Here is a 9,007-nt window from a genome sequence, read left to right on the forward strand (position 1 = left end):
AGAACTTTCATCATTTCTTTTGATTTCTACATTATAAATTACTATTTTTCTTTTCTATAAATCCAAACCAACATTTTATATGGAAGTTTATAGTAAGAAATAGAAGCTATGATAGAAGTTTATAGTAAGAAATAGAAACTATGATATAACAATGAAATTATGGCAATTTTTACAAACAACAAAGGCTAACTACCATGAATCAACTGTGCTTGTGTTGAAATGAGACCTTATGTTGCACCATCTCACACTGAAGGTGATTATGCTGTGCTCCCCAAAGTACTTTGTTAAAATCTGCATCATTTTCTGCCAGTATTTTTCTCTAGCAGTTTCCCATTTAGGTGAGTGCTTTAAATCAGCTTGGAAATCACTTGCTCCTTTACAGGATGAAATGTAGGATAGGTCCTTTTCCATGTACTTGGGATTACAGGAGAAAGAACAGAGGTAGGTGGAATGAGAAATTCCAGCTCCGTTGCAGAGGGAACTTGCAGGGCACCAAGCAAGACCTGTGGCTGGACTGGAAGACTTAGCAACATTAATCTTTACTGGCCTCACAATTTTGCCTGGGGCCTATACTCTGTATACAGGATACTGAGGACAAATACTTTTTATTTACATTTTAATTTTAAATGTCCTAAACTCTGGCTCAATAGTAATAATTTGAGAAACAAATGGTATAAAGAATCCACTGTAGGAAAGGCACTTAAAGTGCTTTAATTTCCCTTGGAGAAAGGAGCAAAGAAAGACAACTAACTGAAAGCAGAGAACCTGTGAGGAAGAAGAACTCAGATTAGTTAGTTACAGATTAACGGAGTTAGTTTGCCAAGGCAAATAGGCAACTGGCACTATAACTGGAGTTGGTTTCTACAACCACTGGTCAGGTGTAGGAAAGCCAGGTAGATTCACCAAGTATTCCACTGTGATGTAAAACATTCTCCATTATTTACACTTTTTCATGCTCTCCATGTGTCTCCAAGAGGAAACCATGTGCTCCAATAAAAAAGACTTATGAGGGAGTTCTAATGGTATCCAAACCAATAGAAGTTAAAGATATAAAACATCTTTTAGATATCAAAAGACAAATAGTACTTTAGCTGTTCTGTATATGTGAGAATAAAATATCCAAATAAGCCATAGCTTTTTTGCTTAAGTTTTCCAAGGGAGGAACCACTAGGTGACAGTGTAACTTTAGTACAAAATGAGCACACATTTTCTGAGTTCACATTAACCCTAGCATTTGAAAATTTAGCATTTAGGCTTCAGCTACATTATTTTTGGAGACAACAAAAATTACTACTTAAAGAGTTGCTTCTAGGTTTAAAAAATAAGATTAAAAGCTTAAAATATTTTCTACAATCCCAGTTGACTCAAATTTCTGACTTAATAGGACAGGATTTTTAGTAAGAAATGATTTAAAGATTGTGACCTCCTTTGGGTGTTCTAGAAGATTCTTATGCGAGGTGGGTACACTGCAGCATCTTTCTTTTTAATCTGAGATGTCCATTCCCCTGTTCTGCCTTCCAAGAAAGTATAACCCAGAGAGGCAACAAGTTGAAAGAAATAAGATCTCTTAGGGACACTACTGCCCAAAAATTTGCTTCCTGGTGTAACGTGTGGACTCTGGATAATCTGAGAGCAATAGCACAAGTCTGTCATTTTTAGGCTCTAATGAACCTGAGGATAGTAGATATTGTACATTTTTTTTTATTCAACTTCAAGTGTTTTCCCCTTCCTTCTGTTAACATCTTGATTTCCCTATATAAAAGGGCATTTCTCCACTGGCTGTAGATTTGATAGCAGGAGTGTCTATCTACCCAGCCTCTCTCATGGCCATGGTATAATGAGAAAGGCAGATATATGACTAAAGTTCTGCTAGTTGAGAGGTTTGATTTCTCAATAGATGTCAAAGTTACAGGGATAGTTAAAAGTCAGTCAGCTTTATGTAGGCCGAAGTGTCCCTCTCTCTCTCAGACTCTGTGAATTGCTCAAATATTTCCAATAAGCTTTATTTTTTCCCTTAGGTAGGCAAATTTATTGCCCATAATCAAGAATCCTGACTCACTAGGTCTTCAGAAAGTGACTTATAATTGTGTTTAAAGGTAAGCAAATTCCCTAAAATAGACTGTACTCTACTACAAATGGCTCTATAAAGAATTATGTCCATAAAGACCAGGGTAGGAATAAAGAGAATTGGAGTATAAAAGTAAAGACTGCTTCTTAGAAATATAGACATTTAGAAAGTAAATAAATGACCTCAACAATAGTATGACCCATGGCATGGCATGGAATAAAGGCAGGAGTGATATAAGAGTCAAAGCTGAGTATAGAGTAATAGAAAAATATGTTGTAGTAACTAGGTACTAAGATATTTCAGCCTAAAAAAGAAAACATAAGGCTTATATCAAAATATGAATAAGTACATGAAACCATTATGTTATTCAAAAATGTTTACTAAAGATCTAGCACATGTCTAATACCATGAGCTTGCCTTTCTCCTCCCTTAAAAACAGAAGAAAAGGTAGAAATAAGAAATCACATCCGAAAAAGATATTCTATTTGGAAAGAATTATTTAAGGGCAGAAGGTGGTTGAAATTTCCTATGGAAGACATACGGAAGAATGTTTTTTTCACTCTAGAATGAAAACCTAAATTAGGAAAATATGGGTGTTCTGATTTCTGCGTAAAAAGCAAATATTGTTATAATAAAATTATTTCAAAGGAACCCCCACTGCATAGAATGCTGCCACTTAGCATGTCATCAGAAGAACATCATCACTATCATGGACCTTGTTAGAAATGCAGAATCTCAGGCCTTACTCTGATCTAGTGACTCAGAATCCACTTTTTAGCACTATTACCAATTGATTTAAGAACTTATTATATAGAGCACAGAGCAAATATTTTATTAAGTCCAAATCTCCTGGGTTCTAAGCTACTTTTTACAAGTCAACAAGGCATCCTTAGAACATGAATTACCTAGTTCACTAACATTTGCTTAATCTAGTGACATTCTAGGCTAAAATAACTAATTTTACTGACAAATTATATTCCAGGTTGAAATGATGTGATCATTTGGTTTGATTTTTAGACTCAAATCTAGAAATTAAAATAATTTTAGTGAAGTTAACATTCTAATTTATGTGGTTATGGTATAGAAAGTTAGAATAAAAACTAGAATGCCTTAATTTTAAACAAGAGTTGTATTTAGCCACAAGAAGAAACGAACTAGGGGTGGTGGAAGGGGAGGAGAGCGGGGGGTGGGGGTGAATGGGTGACAGGCACTGAGCGGGGCACTTCACAGGATGAGCACCTGGGTGTTATTCTGTATGTTGGTAAATTGAACACCAATAAAAAATAAATTTATTATAAAACAAAAGAAGTGAGTCCCCTATACTAATAGAGGGAAAGACTTTACCATACTTTTAATAATTTCAGCTCAGAACATTTAACAGATATGCTAAATATATATGGGGCATACATATATACATATGTTAGGCAGATAGTGAGACATGAATGAAGAGGGATGAAACAGATGTTGGGCACGCCCTGGGAGCCACCTCCCTACCCCCAATGGTTAACAGCCTCACCTTCAAAGCCACCTCTAAAGGCTTAGCAGGAAAGGCCAAGCCACAAAGGGGACTAGAAAGCCACAAGGGGACTTCCAAGAGCAGAGTATGCACACAAAAGTACAACTTGCCCTTAGGGTACCTTAAAGTCACAACAAAGCCCATTAAAAAGTCCATAAATATGTACTATATAAATAAATACAATTTTAACAAAATACATCATTGGTAGGCACATATGCAGAAGCAAAAATGTTATATAACCACTAGCTATCCATCAAAAAAGTCAATCAAATTAAAATTTACAGGTACACAGAGCAGGCTTAAAAAAAACACAGCTAGAGTTTCTTGGTGTCATTGCCCCTCTTGCTCCAACAGTGGCCCACTTTCTCTCTTGAAAGTGTTCAGTACTTATCTACTCAATAAACTCTATCTTCCATTTTGGTCTCGGGTCTCCGATTCTTTGGTGCATCTGGGACAAAAATTGAGCAACTCAGTAACACTTATAAATTTATTTATCTCCAGAATCCAAAATACATGCCCTTGTCTAGTCCCCTCCTACATTGTACATACAATGTAATAGAATATGGTGGAAATGATGAACTTCCAAGACTAGTTATAAAAAAACATACCTCCACCATGCTCCCCGGAACACTTGCTTTCAGGAAGCCATCCATGATGGTGTGAGAACACTCAAACAGCCCAGTGGAGAGTCCTCCTGTTAGCAGCCAGCACCAACTTTCCAGCCATTTGAGAGAGCCATCTTAGAAGATCCATGGAGAGTGTAAACAGAATTTATTATTTTCCCTGAAGTTATTTATTACCCAGCAACAATTAATGCTAGATATAAAGATGTAACTGATCTGAGATTGGTATTGCATTATATCATATAAATTCACCCTACAATGCAAGTTTTAAAATGATCATCTGTAGTAAGTTTTTAGGGGTCATCTAATGTAGCACCTTATTTTCAGCAAGACATCACTCAGGCCATTCAAGATAAATTGAAACCCTTTGTCTAAAGGGTTAGGAAGATATTTTCTAAAAGCTGATGTGATGATCAAGGAAAAGAAAAGCATTTGGTCTGCCATATAAGTGTGCTAGTAAAATACAGAAATAATAATTATCATTATTATTTTTTAAGATTTAATTTATTTGACAGAGAGAGCACAAGCCAGGGGAGTGGCAGGCGGAAGATGGAGAAGGCGAAGCAGGCTTCTTGCTGCGCAGAGAGCCTGATGTGGGGCTTGAACCCAGGACCTTGGGATCATCATGACCTGAGCTGAAGGCAGACACTTAACCAACTGAGCCACCCAGGTGCCCTTGGAAACAATTATTGTTTATGTAAAACCTTAAAATCTTGAGGTGCAAAAACATGAATGCAGGCTCAAACTCGTTCCTATTTCATTTTATTTTTTTCAGGTGACGTCTTTTAACAAACTGCATACGTGTTGACCTATTTTTCTCAACATAGTTTTACACATATAATAATTATCATTAAATAAGGAAAAACATGCTCCTAATAAAATAAAGAGATGTTCAAGGTTGACCCAAACCAAAGTAAGAGAGTATTTATGTAGTCTTATGATTCGTGGTTTGTACGCTAACTAAATCATATGCTTCTGCAGCCAGAATTCTGTCCTGTGGTGTTGCTTGCAAGGTGTGGGAAGTGGCCTTCTGTTGAGTGCGAGAATTCAGTAATTCACTCATCTTGACAAAAGTTGCAGCCAGATAAGCCTCACCTCACTCCCTCAAGGTGAATAAGACAGAGTCAAAATCTGCTGGAGTTACTCTAACAGAGAGTAATTCTACAAGATCAGTACAAATTGTTGACAACCTCGCAGAACATGCAGGCATTATCACAATATAAGTAAGAAAATCATCAGGAAAGGTCAGTAACAAAAATAGCCAGAACTGTGTAAGTACAGTTCAAGCGTGAGATTTGAGTCCTTGTAGATTGATAATGAATAATAGCAACAATTAATAATAAAGATCTTCACATTAGGAAGAGTCATTTCTCACCAACCAGTGTGGGATTAGATGAGAATAGAATTCACAGAAGATGAATAGAAGCTATAAAAAAGGGAAAGGAAAGGAGTCTGGGCAGGAACAGAGGCAATTTTCTTAGTCATATTTGACAAAAGTTTCATCAGTTCTTAGTAAAGATCAATAAGAAGTTAAAACCAGAACTCTGCTATTTTTTATTTATAGTTTACAGATATAACTTGTTCAAGTTAAGGGCATAATAAACTACATAGATATCATTCCAATTGGTCATGGTCAGTGTATTGACTCTTAATGCCTTTGTTATCTTACATAAGGTTCAAGCTTAAGACCCCCTTTACTTGGAAGGCAATATATTGTGAAGTTTTGGTACTCAGAGAGTCCATAGGAGTGCAGCTTACATTTTCATGCATGTCTGCCTACCTGGGCAATAAATATCACATAGAAACAATGAACAATATTGGCTCAAAAAATTGCATCTGTCCAGATTATATAGTTACATGTTTTGTTATGTTTGAATTGAACACCTGAGGGAAAGGACAAAATTTAGATGCTTAATTGTCTGGGTTTAATTATTTTCTGAATTTGCTATGCAATTTTCCCTTTGTCTGAAAGGAGAATGTACCAATTTTAAGGAATCAGAGACTGCAGTTAGCTGTAGGTATATACCATCTTAGAAATATATGCTACTGCCATCAGGATATTACTGCCCTTTAGAGTGGGGCTCACAGTAGTTTGTTCCTTTCTGTAAGCTTAGGAGAAAATTTGATTCTGGGAATTTGGTCTTTCAGGAAAGGTAGCGGCCATCTTTAGGGAATTGCCAGAGGAAAGGCTCATTTTTCATATCTACATCATATTTATGATTGTGATCCTTCTTTTTCAAGGACATCACTTTCCAGTCAGAGCAATGAGCCTTCTTCATCCCCCAAGGCCATTCAGTAATGATCTTCCTCATCTATTTTTACTGAAGCTACAGTTTATGGTACAAGAGTTGAGAAGCTGCGTTCTTTTTTTCTGGTTCTGTGGAATATTCTCCATGTATCCTTGTGGCATTTTTTTTTCCTTCCTGCCTATCTGTTTTCTCAAATGCAGAGACATTTTCATTCTTTTTCTCTTCTCAGTAGGATATAGATGAAAAAGATCTGTGAGCTTCTTGGGAAAACACATCACATAAATGCCAGATAATATTTTATTCTTTACTATGTTAATTCTAGTAAGGGGGAAATCGAGGGATGTGGGCAAATAAGGTGGCTTTAGGAAAGTGTGGTAAATGTTTTAGAAGGATAAACTGCTCAGTCTTGATTTTTAGGACATTAACAGGAATAAATAGAAATACTCAGCAGAACCGTTTGCTGGGTATATACTGCAGTCAACATAGTTGAGCTCAGAAATCTAGAGACTGAGGAAAGCTATAAACCTCAGAATGAAAAATATTGGAATAAAGTGATGGTAGAAAGAACAAAAGGAGAAAGTAGATTTTCAAGACCTAAGGGGAACTTAAAATATTTACATTATATCTTGATTTCAGCAAAATCAGATTTTCACTCTTATCTGTGTATGCAGCAAAGGTTTTGGCAAAGAGCTCAGGAGGCAGCAGTTGCCTGTTCCTCTTTTGTCTAATCTATTGGAATGAGATTTTCAAGGTCTGCTTTCATGTGGTTCTGAGAAGGATTTTATTGTTACTTCCACTGTGTATGTTAAATCTATTTTTTCCTTTTTGATTCAATGTCTATAGTTCAGGTTCATACCTCCTCATAATTTGTATCACTTAATTCAACATTCTTCCCAAGCCAATTGTGAGCAAAATAGTCTCAATATCATGGCTTTTCCACTCAGATCTTTTAGAGATTCCTCATTTTTACAAAACCAAGTAGAAATGTGTTGTTTGGGCACCCAAGGTCCACCACAGTTTGTTTCTAACCTACCTCTTTCCATCTCCCACATTTTTTAATAGCAGGTCTAAAGTCTGGGTTGTTCCCCATGCCCTGAATAGGATAGCACTTTATTTACCCTGAACTTCACATATACTTTTCTTTTAGGCCAGCATGTTTCTCTTATCCTATTAAAAACAAAATTCTGAGGACTCCTGGGTGGTTCAGTCAGTTAAGTATCTGACTCTTGATTTAGGCTCAGGTCATGATCTCAGGGTTGTGAGATTGAGTCCTGTGTGGGGCTCTGTGCCTGGCATGGAGCCTACCTAAGATTCTCTCTCTCCTTCTCCCTCTGCCCCTCCCCACGCCCCACCTCCACCTCATTCATGTGTGCATTCTCTCTCAAAAAAATTTTTTTTCTGAAAACCCACCTGTCAAATTTCAGAACATGTCCCAATTTCTGTCTCTACAATAATTTCCCTGATCCCCCCATTTGAAAATAAGTCCATCTATATGACATCAGCTTGCAACATTTATATGTCCTGTTCACATAACTACATAATTATAATTCATTCATTTATTATCTTTCCCCATTCATCATTTACTGAACTGATACTGTGCACCAGGGTTGAGTTGGGGATACAAAGATGTAAAACCTAATAGTCATTCTTCTTAACTTACAGACCATTGAAGAACACAAATGTGTAAGCAAACAATTGAAGTATACTGTGAAAATTGCTGCAAAGAAGCAACATGTCACATCCAATATGAGCAGAATAGAGGAATGTGTAGGACTATTGAAAGAAGTAGCCATGGAATTTAATGAGAACATAATATTAAAACAATATTAATAGTAAAATGAAGTGGCATTCTAGCCATTTTAGGTGCAGTAAAATTCCCTGAAGTATCATCATCACCACTTTCAGATGAAGAAACTGAGGCTCAGAAAACAGTTACCATTTAGCCCAGTCCACATAACTGGTAATTAGTATATCCAGGTTAACTAGCTCTTTTGAGAGAAAAGCGTCAGGAATCCAAACCAGATAGGGTGGCTCTGTCACTCTGGAGGCAGGAACAAGAGTCAAGATGGTTTACGTCTTGAATGGACAAATGCTGGACAGTTAGAGTCAGTCTCCAGAGAGCTTATCTTTAATAACAGATTTCTTCTGAGGAGCAGCTGAGTTCATGGTTTTGTTTTTCAAGATGCTGATTCACCAAGATGTGAAAACTCCTCCGATTCTAGATACGATGATGGAAGAGGGCCACCAGGAAACACCCCAGAAGAATGGGTCAAATTAATCATCTGTAGGGCACTAGTCTTCCTCCAAAGACTGGTGGATGAGGAAGGTAAATTTCTTCTCTAAGAAGCAGACAACTGGACATTGTGCACTCATAGCAGAAGGAAACCATCAAGAAGTAGAGGACTGACCATGCTGGACAAGTGATTGAATGTGTACACCTCAACAAGGATTGCTCTGTGTCCTCACAGATGAGTGAGGTCGTGCCAGGACTTCCTTCCCCAGGGATCTGGCCTAACTGACATGCAGTTCTGTAAATGCACCTTTGTCTCAT

At 37.0% G+C, this 9,007-nt stretch overlaps 1 pseudogene; it reads left to right on the plus strand.

Moving 5' to 3' along the window:
* Positions 1–8,521: 8,521 nt before the first annotated feature.
* Positions 8,522–8,786, plus strand: LOC112915619 (selenoprotein K-like; annotated as a pseudogene).
* The last annotated feature ends 221 nt before the right edge of the window (positions 8,787–9,007 follow it).

Source organism: Vulpes vulpes, chromosome 14 (assembly GCF_048418805.1).
Source record: "Vulpes vulpes isolate BD-2025 chromosome 14, VulVul3, whole genome shotgun sequence".
In the NCBI taxonomy this organism is placed as follows: domain Eukaryota; kingdom Metazoa; phylum Chordata; class Mammalia; order Carnivora; family Canidae; genus Vulpes; species Vulpes vulpes.